The 19,072-nt window shown below is 39.2% G+C and overlaps 1 protein-coding gene across 9 annotated transcripts in view; it reads left to right on the top strand.

The window, feature by feature from the left end:
* Numb (NUMB, endocytic adaptor protein) overlaps window positions 1-19,072 on the top strand; it is a 181,099-nt gene that overhangs the window by 78,500 nt on the left and 83,527 nt on the right. For 7 of the 9 annotated variants that reach the window (XM_023703427.1, XM_023703429.1, XM_023703410.1 and 4 more), the window contains one exon: window positions 9,833-9,924. The exons of the other annotated variants lie outside the window; for them this stretch is intronic. The gene's annotated coding sequence lies outside the window, so the exon portion shown is untranslated. The remainder of the gene's footprint in view (window positions 1-9,832; window positions 9,925-19,072) is intronic. 9 annotated transcript variants of the gene reach the window in all.

The raw sequence follows: 19,072 nt of genomic DNA, 5'->3' as shown, positions 1-19,072 counted from the left end.
TGAGCTTGCCAGGCAAGTGCTTATTCTACTGAGCTATCTCCCCAGCCCCTGGTAAGTTTTTCATTACATTTTCAATTTTATTAGCTGATATGGGATTGTTCAGAATTTTTATAACTCCCTGATTCTGCTTTGGTGATATCATAAATATCTAGGAATTTATCCATTTCTTCTGCTTTTTTATCCTATGAGTAAAGATTTTCAAAGTAGATATTGATGATCTTCTGAGTTTCTGGAGGATCTGTAATTATTCTACCCTTTTCATTCCTCAATGCATGAATTTGAGGTTTTACCTTTTTTAGATAAGGTTGACTAAGAGTTTATCAATTTTATTTATTCTTTCAAAGAACCAACTCTTTGGCTCATTAATTCTGTATATTTGTTGTTGTTGTTGTTGTTTGTTTGTTTTTGCGGAACCGGGGATTGAACTCAGATCCTTGAGTTTGCCAGTCAAGTGCTTATCCTACTGAGCCATCTCCCCGGCCCCTGTATATTGTTTTTTTAGTCTCCATTGTTTTAATTTTTGCTCCGATCTTTATAATTTCCTTCCTTTTATGGGCTTTGGGCTTGACTTGCTCTTCTTTTATTAGCAGCTTGACATTAGGTTGCCTATTTGTGCTCGTTTTGCTTTTGAGAATTTACCACTATAAAATTCATTCTTAGGATTATTTTCATTGCATTCCTCAGTTTTTAATATGTTGTTTCTGCAGTTTTGTTCAATTGTAGATTTGGAGGGAGGGGGTCTCTTTTTTGAGACAGGGTCTCACTGTATTGTTCAGGCTGGCCTTGAACTCACTTTGTAGCCCAGACTGGCCTCAAGCTGGCGACAATTCTCCTGCCTCAGGATGACAGGCATGTGTCACCATGCCTAGCCTAATTGTATGTATTATTTAATTTCTTCCTTTATTTCATCTGTGATCTATTGGTTGTTTAAGGGGGTGCTATTTAATTTCCATGTGTTTATAGAGTTTGTGTGGTTTCTTTTGCCATTAATTTCCAATTTCATTTCACTATGGTCAGATAACATGCATGGGACAATTTAAATTCCTTTGCACTTAAGCATGCTCTGTGGGCTAATATATGGTGTGTTATAAAGAATATCCCATGTGCAGCTGAGAAGAATGTGTATTTTGATGTTGTTGGGTAGAACACTATAAACATCTACCAAGTCCATTTGTTTACATGTTTGGTTCAGCTTTGATATTTATTTGCTTATTCTTTTGTTTAGTTGATCTCTTTGTGACAATGAGGTATTAAGGTCTCTCATGACAAATACCTTAATGGGGTATTGAGTTCTCTCATGGGTTATTGCTTATTTGATTTTTCATATCTATAAATATATATCTCATATAGTTGGCTGTTCCCATATTTTGTGTACACATATTTATGAGTGTTATCGCTTCCTCTTGAAGTTTTCCCCTAACAAGTACATAGTGGCCTTCTTCATTTTTTTTTTTTCTTTATCTTTTTTATCATTCTTGGTTTGAATTTGACATTGTCTGCAAACAGAACAGCTACCCCTGCTTTTTTTCTTAGTTCTTATGGCATGGAGTGTTGTTTTTCATCCTTTGACTTTTCAGTGTATGAATTTCTTTTTGCATTAAATGTGTTCCTTGTATATACACCATATTGTTAGATTTCTTGAGCCATTCTTATAGTCTTTTTCATTTGACTAGTTAATTGAGGCCATTTACATTGACAGTTATAACTGATAAGCATTGGCTTGTCTTTGTCATTTTATTTTTCTGCTGTTGGTTCCCTGCTTTTATCCTCTGTTTAATTGCTTACTCTGCCTTTCTTTTTGTTCTTGTTCTTGGAATGTTGGTCATTTTATCTTTTTTTTTTTTTTTTTTTGCAGAACTGGGGATTGAACTTAGATCCTTGCATTTGCCAGTCAAGCACTTATCCTACTGAGCCATCTCCCCGGCCCCGGTCATTTTATCTTTATCTAGAATATCTTTCAGTACTCTTTGTAAAGTTGGTTTGGTGGTCTTGAATTTCTTTAGCTGTTCTTTGTCATGGAAGTATCTTGTTTCTCCACTAGTTTTGAAAGATACTTTTGCAGGGTATATCAATCTGAATTGGAAGTTGTTTTCTTTCGGAGTATTCTTCTTGATTTAAGAGTTTGTGTTGAAAAGTCTGCCATGAATCTCATGGGATCTTCTTTACAGGTGATCAGTTTATTTTCTCTACTAGCTTTTAATATTCTGTTCTTGTGCGGAATTTCTGGAATCTTGATTATTATGTGTCTGGGTGTAGATTTATTTTGGTCATGGCTATTTGGAGTTCTGTATGCTTCACTTCTCTATATGTCAGATTCTGTTCTTATGCTTGGGAAATTTTCTGCTAGTCTGCAGCTATTTTTGTGTCATTTGTGTTGACTCATGCTTTTTCATTGAAACCTATCAGTTTTACAATTATTTTTCTTTGCATTGTCTTGCAGCTGTTCAATTGTTATTTCTTGATCCCTTGTTATTTTTAAGAGATCTTTCATTTTGCAAATGCTAGCCTGTCTTCAAGATCTGAATGTCTACTTTCAGTTTCCTTCAAGTCATTTTGCCCACTTTCAGTGGGATTTTTAATTTCCTAGATATGTGTTTGAATCCATTTCATTCATTCTATTTCTTTCCTATATTGATGTTACATAGTTTATCTTTTTTTAACCTTTATATTTCATTAGCATTTTCTTTATGATTATTATCATTTCTTTCCTTGCATTTCATTTCTTTTCTGAGAAATTATTTTTGGCCAGATTTCCACTATAACATCATGGATTTGTTTCTTTACTTTGGTTACTATCATTTCAGAAATTCAAGTTTGTATCTTCCATTTTCCTCTATCTCATTGGCTTCTGGACTTGTTCTGGGTTAGCTGGAGGTGTGAGATTGCATCTTGTCATTTTCTATTTCAGAAAAAAGTTATTTTGTTTTCTATGTTGATGCTTGTAAGTTTTTGTAGTAGGTAGCTATATCACTAGTATCAAGTCCTTCCTAGGAAAAGTCTGTTCCTCAAGGATACCTGTTGTGTGTAGGAGGTTCTTGGCTTTTGTGTGGCCCAAGATCTTACCTTCCCAGTTAATTACGAGCAAAATGTTAAGATATGTTTGGCTCTGTCATCAGTTCTTTAGTGCTGAACTGTGGAGAGGTTATTACCCCAGAGCTTCCCAGTATTGTTTCAGAAGGTAGAACAACTGATTACAACAGCTATGATGTCCTGACTAAAATAGTATAATTATAAGAACAATAGCATCAAGTATAGTTTATAAACGGACATACTGTGATAGGTATCATTTTTATACTTTAAACCATAAGAGTAGAGTCTACAATTATATAACAGAACCAATTATAAATTGGAAACTTGTATTCAAAGTGTTTCCTCTTGGTAGAGTGGTTTTACTCTGTGATGGGGAAATATAAGAGAGAGAGTGATAAAATAAAGATAATTGAAAAGAAAGTAGAAAAACAAAGATTATGCAAACTTTGGGAACCTAGAGAAGAGGGCAGAAGAGAAAGAATGAAAGAGTAAGCAAGGGATTGTCGGAACCTGGTCTCTGGGCTGGGGGCATCAGTTTAGTTTTCTGTGGCTGATACTCTCTCTAGCCATTTAGAAAAGATAAGGGAAAAAGATAAGGAAAAAGAAAAAAAGAGAGAACAGGGTATTTCCACCCATCTGCTTCTGTTTTGTGTGTTGTTGTCCCCAAGCACAATGCTGTTCACCTAACTCACTACCTGTTGACTCATATTGCTATTGTTACTTTGAATTTTTTCATGCCACTAGTCCCACCTGTCCATCCTGCACCCTAGTCAGGACCCTACTGTGTCACTGGCATTCTCTGTGGTCTCTGAGCCTTCCCGTGCAGTTCACCTAGGTCATAGCAGTCGTGACAGTGGGAGGGGCTGCCTCCTGTGCCATTCATTTGCAATGTCACTTTAGTAATAGATAGTTTATGTTATTAGATTTTTAACTTTTTTTTTTTTTTGGTGGAACCGGGGATTGAACTCAGACCTTTGTGCTTGCCAGGGAAGTGCTTATTCCACTGAGCCATCTCGCCGGCCCCTAAGATTTTAACATTTTTAAAAGCTCAACTTGATACTAGTTCTAATGAGCTGTTTAGCAATATAGTGGCTGTCAGGGTAGAGCTTCAGCTTGGCTTTGGGATCTGCTGTCACAATTCGTGGCACACTTTTAGGTATGTCTGAGCAGGCCAAGGAGGCATGGCCTTGGGATATTTATCTGGTCCCTCAGCCCTTCTCCTTTAGTATTCTTCCCCTGCTGTGCTTCCATGAGCTAAGCAGCTTTGCTCCTCCACAACTTTCTAAGTAATGTCTCCGCTGTGGAGCAAGCTGATCACATACTGAAGCCATGAACAAATTAAAGCTGTCCTCCTTTAAGTGGTGAGTGGTTGGGTATTATGTCTCAGCAATGAGAAGGCTAATACAGAAAGTTGGTACTGAGAGTGGGGTTTTTGCTGTGACAGTTGCAAGCGTTCATAAGCCTTTGGAACTGGCTTGTAAGAAAAATTTGGAGATGTGTGCTAGAGGAGTCCTACTTTATTGTGAACAATGCCTGATGGGCAATAATGGTCAGAGCGGGGCCGGGAAGATGGCTCAGTGGAATAAGTGCTTCCCTGGCAAGCACAGGGGCCTGAGTTCAATCCCCAGTTCCACCAAAAAAAAAAGGTCAGAGCTCAGATCAGACTGCCAATAGGAATGTGGACAGTTAAGGCCAAACTGAAAAGATTTCAATTGGGAACAAAGACTCCATTGTAGTTGGACTACAGGTCATGTGTATCACACTCTGTCTGAGAATTCATCTATGTTTTGTCCATGCTCTGGGATTCTTCAGGAGTCTGTTGCATGGGTATTCCTGGCTGCTTTTAGTCAGATTATAAGAATCAGGGACAAAAGACAGAACAAAACAACTTGAAAAAGCTAACTTTTGGTCCAAAAGGAGCCAGATGTAAAGGTGGGGTCAGAGGTGTTGTAGCTGCTCAAGAGATTGGTGCCATTAAGAAGAAACCGAGTATTTTATATAGGAACAAGAAGAAATCCCAGGATGGGTAAGATCACACTCTGGAGGGTACAAAAATATCAACCTTTCATTTGCAAAAGAGAGTCCCAGGGATCCAAGTTTGAGAAGAGTTATATAGGGAATTGGTTCTGTTGGGTTTTTTTCAGTGTGCTCAGTTTTCCAGGCACCAGAGGCTGCTTGTAGACTGCTACTGCCATGATCCCAGGGGTCTTAGCTACTGTTCCTCCTGACAGCAAACCTAGGAAGCATTGGTTTTACTGGCATGCAGAATGTAAGAGTTGTAGGGTCTGAAAGGCTTCCACCCACATTTCAAAGTAAGTCTGGGGAGTGCAGTTGGTGATGCTGAGGGGGCAGTGGGCACCCCAGGAATTCAGAGATGCTAAAAATGTGCAACATCTGTTAAGGAGAGTTGTAGGCCACGAGTAGAACCAGCCCAAAAGAGAGGTTATATGGGCCAAAATGGCAGTTATAGGGGTAGGGTGGCCCACACTCATTGGAATTCACAGTTTACCACCATCTACTCCAGGTGCTGGATGTGGAGGTATGAGTTTTAATCTTGCCTTGGGCCTATTCTTTTCTAGCCTCCTATTCTCTCTCTTTTGGAATGGAGGTGTATACTCTGTGCCACTGTACCTGGGGATTATGTAACTTGCTTTTATAGTTTTACAGATGTTTACAGCTCACAGTTCGTTTTGAATCTCAGAAATGACTTGGACTTGTAAGAACTGCTGGTACTGTTGAGACTTTGGGAAAGGCATTATGTTTCTGCTTTTAATCAGGACAGTTGTTAGCCAGAATTATCAACTTGCTATTTTCTTTAGTTGGAGGTTAAGCATGTGTAAGGAGATGTGTTTGGGTAGCAAGTTTTAAGAGGACAGATGTGGTTAGACTGGAATTTGATCTTCATTGGCTTTGAGCTCCTCTCCAGGGATTGGTGGAGTGCACTTTGAGGTGTGGGGCCTGGAGATCTGGCCTCGGGTCCAGCCCTTCACCTCTGCTTTGGCACTCTTCCTCTTTTGTTCCCATTTGCCACAAACTAAGCAGCTTTGCTCCGCACACCCCTTTGGCTGTGACATCTCTGTCTTGGACCCAGTGATCATGGATGGAAGCCAGGAATAAAACCTCTCCTCCTTGAAGTTGTCAGTGTTCGCTGATCACATCTCAGCAAGAAGAAAACAGGCTAATACAAACATCCTACAAGATTTTTGTGATGCAATATTCCTTATTTCTTTTTTATTTTTTAAATTCTTTTAAGAGTAGGAAGAATGTATTGAGAAAAAGAAAGCTTCTGTCTGAGAAGAACAGAAGTGGGCCTGGAGAGTGAGTTGCCTGCCAACCCTACTTCTCAAGGGTTTTTTTTATTGAGCAAAGCCATGAAGTGAGGTGGGTGCAAGATGGGACAGAACCATAACCAATCAATAAGATTATGAGTGTAGTTGCTTAGGTAATATTGATCCAGTGGGAAATCCCAAGGTGGCTGTGAGGTGGTACAAGACTGTGGTGAAGCAATAAGGTTACAGCAAGTATAGTTGCTCACTTATTTTCCTTTTTTTTTTTTTTTTTTTTTTTCGTATTTAGTACAAGGTCTACAGGGTTTCACTACACAGATCATACTCGTAGTGATTGTCCTGTTTTCAGCCTCCCAAGTGCTGAGATTACAAATGCATGCCACCACACTCAGTCTCAGTCACTGTCTCAGCTTGCCTCAGGGGTAGGGCTAGCTTGGCTCACTGGATCGAACCCTGGCCACTACGTTCTACCTAAGCAAATGCTTTAGTCCGCTGAGCTATCTGGATGACTCTTTTATTTTCCTGTTTAAAGGTTTTTATTTGTGTTACTAAAGTCATTGTCCCCTTCTAAGAAAGGCATACTCTTTAATTAATTAATTAACTAATTTATTTATTGGAGACAAGAACTTGTTATTTAGACCAGGCTCACCTCAAACTACTTATGTAGCCTAGTGTGGCCGCTTACTCCTACTGTAGCCTCCCAAGTGCTGGGATTATAGACTAGACATACATTACTGCTAAGTTAAGATTTGCTTGTGGACTGGGAATCGTGGTGCTCAGAAGCAGAGCATCTCCTTAGTGTGTGTATGAGACCTTGGCACCTGACTTTAGCTTATACAGTTGTGTCAGGTATGTTAGGAATGTAGCTATTATTGAATAATTATTTTATTGAGGTTTTAAAGACAACAGTAGTGATGACTTAATGTAAATGGCAGGTATGAGTGGACATAAGCACTCTTCACTGGTAATGATAGATTTAGAATAACATTGCTTTTCTTTTTTTAATTTTATTTATTTATTTACGTGTGTGTGTATGGCCAGCTCAGCCCACAAGGGGGCGGGGCGGGCTGGCATGTGGTGCTGGGGGATTGAATTGCGGTCCCTGTGCTTTGCTAAGCTTGTTCTAAGTAGGTGCTTTAGACCACTGAGCCATCTCACCAGCCCTATTGCTTTTCAAATATTTGCATATTTGCTAGTGCAAAACTTGTGTAGCAAGGAGGATAGAGTGCTGGGTTCTAGGTGTGCACCAAGATGCCTGGCTTCAACTTTTTTTTGTAGATAGGGTCTCACTAAGATGCCAGCTTGTCTCAGTAGCAGGGATTTCAGATGTCAGCCACCATACGTGGCTTGCTCTCAGTTTATATCAAAGGTTGATTAAGCAGGGAAGAACTGTCAAAGAACAGGTTATACTGAAGACAACGCTGTGGATCAGATTCATAACATTTTCAGTGAAGCAAAATAGATACACGAGTATGTGTTAGTCTTTTTATAAAATTCAAAGAACACATCTGTGATGTTAGATCTTAGATGGTTAAGATAATAACCAGGTGTGATGGCACATACCTGTAAGCCCAGAACTCTGGGAGGCCAAGAGAGAGGGTCACAAATTTGATCCCAGCCTGGGCAATTTACTTACTTAGGAAACCCTGTTTGGAAGTTTTAGAGGCTTGGGAATATACAGAGGGCTTAGGTTGAATTTCTAGTATCAAAAGCTTGAAAGTCTGTCTTTCAAGTTCCTTAGTGTAAACTTTTATTGTATTCGAAAATAAATGGCAATTGACTATTGATATAACTATTGTCAAAGAGTATGATGACATGGCTAGCATTGTCAAATTTCCTTTTGGAAAATATTCCCAGTTTTTGAAGTACATTTTCTTTTTTCACTCTCCATCTTTTTTTTTCCTTCTTTGTATTTTAGAGAAGCGTGTACAGGGTGTTTAGGGTCTCACTACTAGATCAGACTTGTGATCCGCCTGTTTACAGCCTCTCAAGAGCTGGGATTACAGGCGCGCGCCACCATGCCCTGTCTCAATTGTAGTCTCAGTGTACCCTGGGGCGGAGCTGGCATGGCAGGCCCAGGGATGGAACTCCAGGCCCGTGTGCCAGCTTGCAGGCACTTTAATCCACTGAAGTATTTGGCCTGCCCTCACTCTCCATCTTAATGGTAACTGAGAATTGCATAAGCTGTGGAGAAGAAAGCCTGCAACTGCCTACTGTTGCCAGTTGACCAGAGAGGCTCGGTGACTGAATCCATACAGGCCTGCAGACTGGCTCAGTCTAATGGCTGGGGGTGGTGGCGAGCCACCACTCTGGGGAGACTAGGGACACATGCATTGCTGACCTCGTGGCGGGGCTCTGCACAAGTCAGATCAAGACTGGTGCCCCGTGCTGCTAAGAGTGCCTGCCAAGTACAACCCATTCATGAGGATCAGAGAGGCTGCTGGGGACAAGGCCATGTTTGCTGATGAAAGTTCTATAACCCAAAGGCCGAGTGAGAAGCTGAAGGCTCCAGGACCTGACAAGATAGGCCCATGCCTACAAACCCTTCTCAGTGAAATAAAATTGGTGTCACGTAAAAAAAAAAAAAAAAAAAAAAAGGAATCTCACTTTTCAAGTGCTATATCTTCCATGAAGTCTTTCTTCATTTCTTCCGTTTAGTTTACTAATCTCAACTTTCTCTGAAGACATGTAGCATTTTGCACCTTTCTTAGTTTCCATCAAAGTTTTAAAAGAATTCTTGATTATAAGAACCTAGAGGGGCCCTGCCCCTTAGCTCAGTTCTTTAAGTGGCTGCTTCAACAAAGTAGTCAGGCTCAGGTTGCTGTGGTTTGATCCCCACAACTCAAGCCGGCCAAACCTGCCCTGAAGACATTCAGAGCAAAAAAAAAAAAAAAAGAACCTAGAATTTGGGGGTCGGGTGGGCAGATGGCTCAGTGGAATAAGCACTTCCCTGGCAAAAAAAAAAAAGAAAGAAAGAAAAAAAAAAAGAACCTAGAACTTAGGGCTGGCAAGATAGCTCAGTGGTCTAAAGCTCCTGTTTGGCAAGCTTAGGCAACTGCAGGGACCGCAGTTTGATCCTCTGCACCACATGCCACACCAGCCTGCCCCCGAGGCAGGTTGAGCCAGCCACCAAAAAAAAAAAAAAAAAAAAAAAAAAAAAAACAACAGTGTCTTATCATTTCTCTTTCTTTGTGTATTTACTATATTTTGAATGCTCAGTGATTTACTTCTAGGCTTTGACTTTTAACTAAGGTAATTATTCTGTATTAGAGGAGGGTGTTCTATATTAGTGTGGGGATCTTAGAGTTGCTGCAGTGATTTGGTGTCATCTTCACTGCAGCATTAAAACAAAATGTTGTTTTCTAGGAGAAAATTGAGCATTTCATCCAACCCTCGATGTAAAGCCTTTTTATATTTTATGTACCTGTATTTTGTTTGGCTTTGCCATTTTGGTCTAATGCAGCAATAGCTGTAGTACTAACAATTTTATGAGATGTTCATTATTTTTTTTACAGATGAGGAAACTGAGGCTTGGTGAAGTTACCAAAGTTGCCCAAAGTCCAAAGTGATACAGCTTCTGACGGGTGCAGCAAAGGTGCAGAGCCAGGTCTGTCCAGCTTCAACACTTAATCCTGGCCATGGCACTTGGCAAGAGTTGCGAAATTCAGTCTGCTCCAAGTTGTAATGGTCTTAGTATTACTTAATTGAATTTAACACTTGTGGATTTCAATGGTGAGGTTGTTTTCTCCCGCATAAAATTTTCATTTATCTTGTGTTGTGAAACATAGTGTAATATAGTAACTAAAAGTTGGAGTTCTAGAGATAGACTATCTGGGAATGAATTGTTTAAGCTTCTCCATGTGTGTAACGATAGAAATGTTACTTAACTTTTATGTCTCAATTTTCCAATCTGTAAAATGGTGATAGTGTTATAGAATTGTTGTAAAGATTAAATGATTTACTATATGTAAAATAATATAATAGTGCCTGGAACATAGTGAACATTCAGTTAGTGCCAACTACAAGTACTGTATCTTAACAACTAATAAAGCAAATTATAGTTATTCCTAACTCTTTATTAGAAAACTTAGATAAAGCAAAGTTTAAGTAGCAATGCAGAGGATCACAAAACTTACATAAACCAAAACTAAACTTGTATAAATTAGATCTAGAATAAATTTGACCAAGATTAGATACTATGTAAAACACATTGGACAGCTGTTTAGAAGTCTCATCTGGATAAGGGACCTTGTGGCTATAAAGACCATATTTAAGTACACTAAGCAACGGACATTGTTGCAAATGTACTTTTTCTGTTTTACTCTTGATAGTGCAGCTTCTCAAAATAAATGTGTAAATTTTTCAGTGACTTTTAAAGAGGTGGTATTTAGCATTGTTGTGCAATAATTACAAGGAATGAAAACTGTGTATTCTGTAAAATGTTGGTAATATTTCATCACTTGCAAGAGTGGTAATCAGAGCTTATACTTACAATGAATGTGTATAGTGACTGACCTTTGCAAAGAGACGTATTTTAAAAAATTTATATATTTGTGCAGCTCAGACTTGTAGTGATCCTCTTGTTTTCAACCTTCCCAGCACTAGGATTATAGGTGTGCGCCATCTTGTCTGGACTCTTCCAGTGATTCCATGAGTGTTATATCTTTTAGAGGATTCCTGGCCTGGATTTTTTTTTAATTCATGGCTTGGGTTTGACAGGCTTATTTTCTCTCTTGAGTTTTTCATGAGCTGTTGAAGACCGTATTTAACCAAAAAACAGCATAGCTTTTGCATTGTGTCCAGGCCAGGGAAAGAGTGAATTTGATGAGCTAAGCTAAAGAGTCATGCACACAGAACATGAGGTCACCAGTTCAGTGCACCTGGGGGCGGGGCCAGTGCAGCATGTGATACCAGGGATCAAACCCTGGTTCTTGTGCTTGCCAAAGCAGGGTGTTAGTCCGCTGAGCTATCTCACTGGATCCTGACTGACCTTTGAATCAATAGGGCCACAGTATGTTCAACTAGAATTCATCCATACTTGTTTAGTGTAGCTGTTGGAATGCTACAGTGCTCCTTCAGATTTTACACAGATGTAAAGTAAAATACATGCCAGTGACTAATACACATCAGTTGCAAAATGTATACCATGAACAGATCATTTTGCAAAAATTATCATTTGTTAAGAACTCAAAAGCTATTTAAAAAGTGGGCCTTGTTTTGTGAGTCCAAGATCCTTACAACTTTGGATCCGTGGATACATTTAATTTATTTCCATTATGTTAAGGTATTGTGCCTTCTTTACCCATGACCATGACACATGTTTCTATTTATTTATTTATATATTTGAAAATATTTTTGGTAAAGGTATTTTTTCTCTCTAAAAGTACTTAAATCTTCTCCTCGACTTAATTATCAGATTATTGTTTTACATTGTGATTTTTTTGTTACTATTGCAAATGGTTTGTTTTTCCTTTTTTCATTTTGTTTGTTATCATAGGCCTTTAAAAAATATGCTGTGCCCATGTGAACAGGTTTCTCTTCTTTTATCCTCTATTGGGTTATGACTGTGAAGTGATTATTTTTCCTGGAAAAAATATTTGTGAGTATTCTTTGAGGCCCCAGATAGAAATGTGTTAGTCCAAGGTTATTTGCCTGTGTATTTTTTCAGGTGCCTCAAGGTGCTATAGTTTGGTGACTCTAAATTCATGCCTTGATCTATTTTCAGTTTTTAAAATGTGTTATTATCATGGCTTCTTTGGAGTTAGTCTGTGCGCTAACTCATCTCAGCTCTCTCTTTCACCCCATCCCATCTCTCCCTTATTTTTCCCTGCCCCCTCCCTCCATCTCTTGACCTCCTTGCCCTTTGAAAAAGATCTATCCCCCTACTTCACATTAGCAGTCTTTCATTTTGCCCTTTATACTTTGACTTTCTCATATAAGAGAAACCGGGAGATACTTAAGCTTGTGTTTCTCATTTATTTCACTGAACTTTATGTTCTCAAAGTGCATCCATTTTCATACAAGTGTCTGAAGTTTGTTTTTCTTTATGGCAGAGTACTATTTCATTGTGTATAAATACTACATTTCTTTATCCGTGCATTTGTTGATGTACATATAAGTTCTTTCCAAGATCTAGGCATTTTCTGTTATGATTGCCTTTTTATGCCAAGACCTATGATCCACAAGTCATTTACAAGTAATTGTAATTGTAATTCACAAGTAATTGTAAACTTCGAAATATGTGGATTTTAAAAGATAAATCTTTATTGCATTTATGTTTAAACACAAGATTTTCAGTTTGAATTACAAAGGAAGATTTAGATTAGTGAGAAGTGATATATATTTATATTAGTTAAGATTGTTCTAGATAGACCAAAAACTAGTGCTTCTTATTTTAAGCAACTTAGTATTAAATGGACACTGAAGCATTTGACAATGTTCAAGGAAGAGTTAACCACTGAAACAAAATATTAATTATGAAACATAAAACTAGAAGGATATAAATAATATAATGAAGAATTATAGAAGATGGTATAGTACTTAGAAAATGGGGAATTAAGCCATCATCTGCCAGTATAACATTTAAGTTGAGACTTGCTCTATGAAGAAAAACAGAAGCACTTGTTTTGCCTGGGAGAAAAACATTACCGAGATAAACAGCAGGCCTAAAGTGGAAACGAGTTTGAAGCTAAGGGAGAGAACCCTCAGCAGCAGGTAAAGAGCATGTTGCCTCACAGTGTGAGCTGCGGGCAGAGGTCATATATTGTTATGCTAGCTAGCATTTGTTGACCATGTGTGATATTCTGGGCACTGTTAAAAACACTTTTTTAGTAATTTAAATTATTAGTTTATACTAACAAAATGCTAGAGTTTAATTTGAAGGTGCATTAGCAAGCCATGGAACTATTAAGCAGTCCATCACCTAGTTTTTACATTTTTAAAGATTACATGGTGGAGCCAGGGAGATGGCTCAGTAGAATAGGTGCTTGCAAGGACCTGAGTTCAACCCCCAGTTCCAGGGGAGGAAAAAAACAAAAAAAGAAAGATTACATGGTGATGGTGTAAACAGTTGATCAAAGAGGGACAGTTGGAAAAGTGGCATTAAGTCCTAGTTGCTGGTTTATGCTAGTTCCATAAGAAACCAGTGGTTTTAGACTATGGTGGTTCTCGTGGTGCAGGTCAGAGCAGTGGAACTGAGATGTATTTCAGAAATGTTTGTAGGTGGTGTAAATAAGGGAAAGAGAGAAAAAAGATTAGAGAGGATTAAAGAATTGAAGAAATGCTTTGCCAACTTACTTGTAAACAGAAATGAGCAGAGATGTTTTTAACAGCTTCTTTTTATATTTTTATAAATTTTCCAGTGGCATTTTTCCTCTTGCCATTTTTCCTCTCTCCTCCCCTACCTCTCATTCTTGGAGCCAAATTATTTTTATTCCAGTCTGCCTCTCCAGATTCCAGCACCTTTTTCTCATCCCACACTTGACAGATGCTTAGAGCAGGAAAGTCAGTGTAAAAGTAGGCTAACGCTCTCAGCAGCTTTACCCTTTCTCATCAAGATGTTCCTTACTAAATCAGTCTTTGCTATTAGACCAAAATTATTTTGTTCTGTAAGTAAGACTTGAATCCTTGAAGTAATATTATTCTAATAGTCAGTCTGTGTATTTTTATTCTTAGGGTTCTGGGTAATGACCATATGTATTTTTACCTGTAAGACATAAAAAACATTGCTGAATCACAAATTGAATTCATCATTTTTTCCCCTAAGCTGAAATGCAAGTGACAAAACATAAAATTGATTTTGTAACTATAAGAGTAAACTCAGAAGGATGGCTTTAAAAAATATGTATCTGGGGCTACGGAGATAGCTCAGTAGAATAAGCGATTACCTGTCAAGTAGAAGGGCCTGAGTTCAATCCCTGGTTCTGCAAATAAATAAATCTATTTGGAGGGTAAGGTGTCTTACTTTTCACATAGCTGAGACAGAATATCTGACACCCAACATTAAAAGAGGAAAGGTGTATTTAGCTCACAGTGTACAGAGGTTTCAGTTCATAGTTGACTGGCTCTAAGGAAGGGGTCATGACAGAAAAACATTGTAGAGCAGAAACAGTTCAGGGCAAAGCCAGGCAGGCAGAAGGCAAGTGGCAGCAAGCAACCCATGACCCTCCTCCTACCACTTATATCTTATCCAGCCTATCCACCCTTAAAGGTGGGCAGTGCTCACACCCAGTGTGAGGAACCCTTAATCCTGCCCAGAACTGTGCCAAGCTAATCAATGGGCTAATTTAGTAATCACACACCCTTAATCAGCACCACACACTCTAGATCCAGCTATTCCTGAAAAATCCCACCTACGACTGCATTAGGCTTAGGGGGATATCCGGACCCAGCCGTAGCATTCTGTCTCTGGGCCTCAAGGACTCATGCCCATCCCTTTACACAGAAAGCGTTTAGTCCATCCCTAAGAGTTGTCAAAGTCCTAGCAGTTTCAGCATTGCTAAGAAGTCCAAGGTCTCCTCTGAAAATTAGGATAGACTCTTAGCTTGCAAGCCCCTGTACAAATTAAAAGACAGTTAAACACTTTGGCACAAGATAATACTTCCATTCCAAAAGGTACAGATAGGGGGACACAAAGGAATGGGACTAAGGCAGGTCCAAAATCCAGGACAAGAATTAAGTCATGAATTCCAAGTCCAGCATCAAAAGCAATCTGTGGCAATATATGACCTCTGAGGGGTTTGAGTGGCTCTGTCTCTACAGCACTGCTAGTGGCCGAAGCTCACACAGTTGTAGCTCTCTTTGCCTGGCTTTGCTCATTCCTTGCAGCTTTCCTCAGATGATCCACATACCTGGCTCCTCCGCTGCATGCTCAGCTTCACAGTCCCAGCTTGACACACTGCTCTGTCAGGGGCATACTTCCTGACCTCCCAGGCCTTCTCTCGAAGTCTGGGTGAAGCCTTTCTGACACTACGACTCTTGCATTCTGTGCATACCTAAAATCAGCACCATGTGGATGATGCCGAAGTCTACAGCCAGTGGAAGCAGAGGCCGGGTTTCCTTCTCTCTTGGCTGTAGGAGTTGAGTCTCTACAAACCAAATCCCGAGAGAAAACTTCCCTGCACCACTACCCTTCTGGAACATGGTGCTCTGGGGCTTTCTTCTAGAGCCAAGTCTTTCACTTTTAAAAACTTGAGGCTGCAAAGGGTGGAGTCCTGCTAGTTCTTTTGATATCCTCAGGCCATTTTTTTTATTGTCCTTTTCTGAAATATTTGGCTTTTTCTTGCTAGTCTTTTCAGCGACCAATTGCCCCTGTTGAGGCCCTACCTGTGATTGAGGCTTTGGTGGGGGGCATTTAATAAAGCTATAACACAGTGATCCTCCTGCTTCAGCCTTCAAAAAACAAAACGTTTTCCTAAATATATATTCAAGTTCAGCTTTTGAAAGCACCTTTGGCTTCAAGATCCTTTCTCATTTTATGATGTTCTGACTTGTAAGTGTTACCTTTAAGGAATGGATAGGAAAGCTCTGTATCAAAACAAAAGAGGAATTTTGTGGACAAAGTTTAAGTGGGAAGATGAAAACTCATAAGGCAAAAACCTAAAATTAAAAGTCAGATAAGGATCATTTACTGCTGTGAAACCAGTGGTGAATTATATGTGGTTACAGAATTCTCTGGAATCCTAATGAAAGGTAAAGAATCTGGACCCAGGAAGTACAGACATGCACATTCAGATGTGACCTTAAGGAGTAGCTGAACCTGAAGTGGATTCCACGTTGCAACCCAGAACATGTGGTCTAAATGTTAGTGCTGAGGAGTGTGTGGCTGGGCAACTGTGACGTCAAACTGGAACGCTGTTCTGTTCTCACATGCCAATTTTAGGACAGCCAAGACTTAATTTTCTGTTTGTTTAACTCTCTGGTCTGGCAGCTGATGAGAAAAGTAATTTTTAGTCTTAGCTACTGAAAAGTCAGAATAATCTGTTCGTAAAAGGCTATAGATGGTAGTTTTCTGAACTAAGCCAGTACAGTGCTCAGGGTCGTACAAACACCCTGTTTACTAAATCGGCTGAGCCTAGTGGCATATATCTGTAATTCCAGCTACTAGGGGATTGCAAGTTCAAGGCCAGTCAGAACAAGTTAGCAAGACCCTGTTCTCAAAATTTTTGAAAAGTGGTAGGATCTGGGATTATAGCATAGTGGTAAAGCACTTACCTCACATGAGTGATGCTGAGTTTAATTCCCTGTACTGCAAAAGAAATAAAAAATTAAGTGGTAAGATATAGAAGGAGAAAAATAAAGTCATTGTTTAAAATGAATACAGGGGCTGGTGAGATGGCTCAGTGGTCTAAAGCACCTACTTAGAACAAGCTTAGCAAAGCACAGGGACCGCGGTTCAATCCCCCAGCGCCACATGCCAGCCCGCCCCGCCCCCTGGTGGGCTGAGCTGCCCCCCCATACAAAAATAAATAAAAATTTAAAAAAAAATTAAAAAAAAATAAAATAAAATGAATACATGGGGCTGGGGAGATAGCTCAGCAGTCCAAGTGCCTGCCTGGCAAGCGCAGCAACCTGAGTTCCACCCGTGGTAGTGCATGCCCTGCGGGCCCCAGAACCCTGGTGCACTGTGCAGGCCCCAACCAGGTGTGGGAGCACACCTGTAATCCCAGCACTGGGGAGGCTGAGGCAAGAGGATCTGTGAGTCCAAACTGCAGAGAAGATCCTGTATCAAATACATAAAATTTTTAAAAAGACAATATAGTTGATCATTATTGGGCTGGTAACGTAGCTCATGTTACAATGCTTACCTAGCATGTGCAAGGCCCTAGGTTCCATATCTTTTTTACAATTTTTAAAAATGTATTTATTTGGTACAGTGTCTTCTATGCAGCTCAGACTCCTAGTAATCCTCCTGTCTCAGCCTCCCCAGTGCTAAGATTACAGCCATGTACCGCAATCCAGTTTCAGTGGCTGGCACAGAGCGCCCAGCATGACATGCGGTACCAGAGATCTAACCTGGGTACTTGTGCATGCCAGGCAGGCCCCTCAACCACCGAGCTATCTTCTCAGCCGGATTCCATCTCTTAACACTGAAAAAAAGAATTTATGTGTATATTTATCCTTTGTTTTCTTGACTTTACCCTGAATCTATGTACAAATGAACCTTTATCAGAAAACTGAACTCTTGAACGAATTTTATTCTAAATATTAGCAGACACGTCTCTGTAGCTGTTGGTGGTCCAGCGTGCTGTTGGCACAGGGTCTTCACAGCATGCCAAGCCTGTGATATGTCTAATCAGTTTAGAAGTTCCTGCTAGGTAAATTATTACGTCAGCTGGAGCAGTGTCTGATGCAATCTGAGGTGCTAAGATTCACTGGTGAAGCAGGGGCTGACCTGCCTCTACTCCTTGGATCATGAGTTGAGGATTCTTTGTATTTTTTTCACTTATTTAACTTGATCAAACAAAATGACTCTTTCGTTAAATCTTGCAGACAAGCTGTACATCATAAAAAATGGTAAAATCAAAGCAAGACTACTACATAGATGTCAGTTATTTGTATTGTGATTTTTCAATATTTATGCTATCTTTTTAAAAATAGAAATACATTGTGCCTATAATCTTATCACTTAGGAAACTAAAGCAGGAAGATCACAAGTTCAAAGCCAGACTGGGTTGTCCTGCCTCTGTCTCTGTCTCTGTCTCTGTCTCTCTCTCTCTCTCTCTCTCTCTCTCTCTCTCACACACACACACACACACACACACACACACACACAGAGTTTATTATTAACATAAAGAAATCAAAGAAGGAAAATTAAAAAATGAAATACTTTATGCTCATGTAGTACATTCTACTTTAATGTGATGGAATTTGAATGTTTCAGATTAGATGTCAAAGAGTGAACAAATCATTTTTTTTTCTTGTTTGGACAAATGCATATTTTGCCTTGTAATTTTCCTTTAAAATTTTTGGAATAAAAATGAACGCAGTGATACTGTATATACAGTGGTTTCTTGGTTCACAGGCTCAGTTTAATCCACAGTTTTGGGGAAAATGGCCAGGTCGTGTTCATCACTGTTCAAGAACAGAAACTAAGTTTTGCTAAATGCTTTGCAAACTGAATAGTCCTCAAATAGAAGCATTTGTGAACCAAGGTGTTACTGTATTTACATTTAGTGATGTTTGGAGAACTGTAAAGTAAAAGCCAAAACTACTTAAATAGTATAATGATTCCTTCTGCAGTTCTACGCATGGAATTTCCTCTGTAGTGTTTTCTGCGTCATATATGAACATATGTGATTCTAGTGTTAGATTTTTTTCACCTAATATAGCACCTTTAATACAAATAACATTCGACTGTGTTTAGTTGATAACTGTTGTGTACCAAGAAAAAAAACCTGGCTATGTTGTATTTCTTACAAAATAAATGTGCTATAGATAAGTCACGGTATTTCAATAGAATTTTGAACTTTTTTTGACTTTAGTGTTACCTTTGTATACAACACCTAAATGAAATTAGAATCTCCTTAAAAAGTTAAATTAATTCAAGGTAATATGTGAGTGTATTTTTTTCAGATGTTTATAGTGATGGCCATGTTTTTCTTTTATCCTCCTCCTCCTTCCTTTTCCTCCTCTTCTTTCCCACCTCCCCCTCTTCTTCCTCCCTCCTTCCTCCTCCTCTTCCTCTTCTTCTTCCTTCTTCCTTCCTTCTTCTTTCTTTTTTCTTCTTTTTCTTTTTCTTTTTTCTTTTTTTTTTT

This window comes from Octodon degus, unplaced genomic scaffold (genome assembly GCF_000260255.1).
Source record: "Octodon degus isolate 3935 unplaced genomic scaffold, OctDeg1.0 scaffold00007, whole genome shotgun sequence".
Classification (NCBI taxonomy): domain Eukaryota; kingdom Metazoa; phylum Chordata; class Mammalia; order Rodentia; family Octodontidae; genus Octodon; species Octodon degus.
This window is presented reverse-complemented; position numbering and strand designations above follow the sequence as displayed.